Here is a 216-nt window from a genome sequence, read left to right on the forward strand (position 1 = left end):
TTAGCAATAGCCATGGTGCACTGGGGATTAAAATGACACAATAAAGATGTTACGACATGGACAGACTCTCAGATAATCAAATATAATAGACTCTCCATGCTTGCATGGTGGGTTTCCTGGCAATGAATAAAGCTAGCTTTTCATAAGCATGCTGCTGAACAGCTCATTTTTGTGCCAGTTTCTGATAGGAAGAAATGTCAGATCAGAACAACACTC

The sequence above is a fragment of the Heteronotia binoei genome, chromosome 5 (genome assembly GCF_032191835.1).
Source record: "Heteronotia binoei isolate CCM8104 ecotype False Entrance Well chromosome 5, APGP_CSIRO_Hbin_v1, whole genome shotgun sequence".
NCBI classification, from domain to species: Eukaryota; Metazoa; Chordata; class Lepidosauria; order Squamata; family Gekkonidae; genus Heteronotia; species Heteronotia binoei.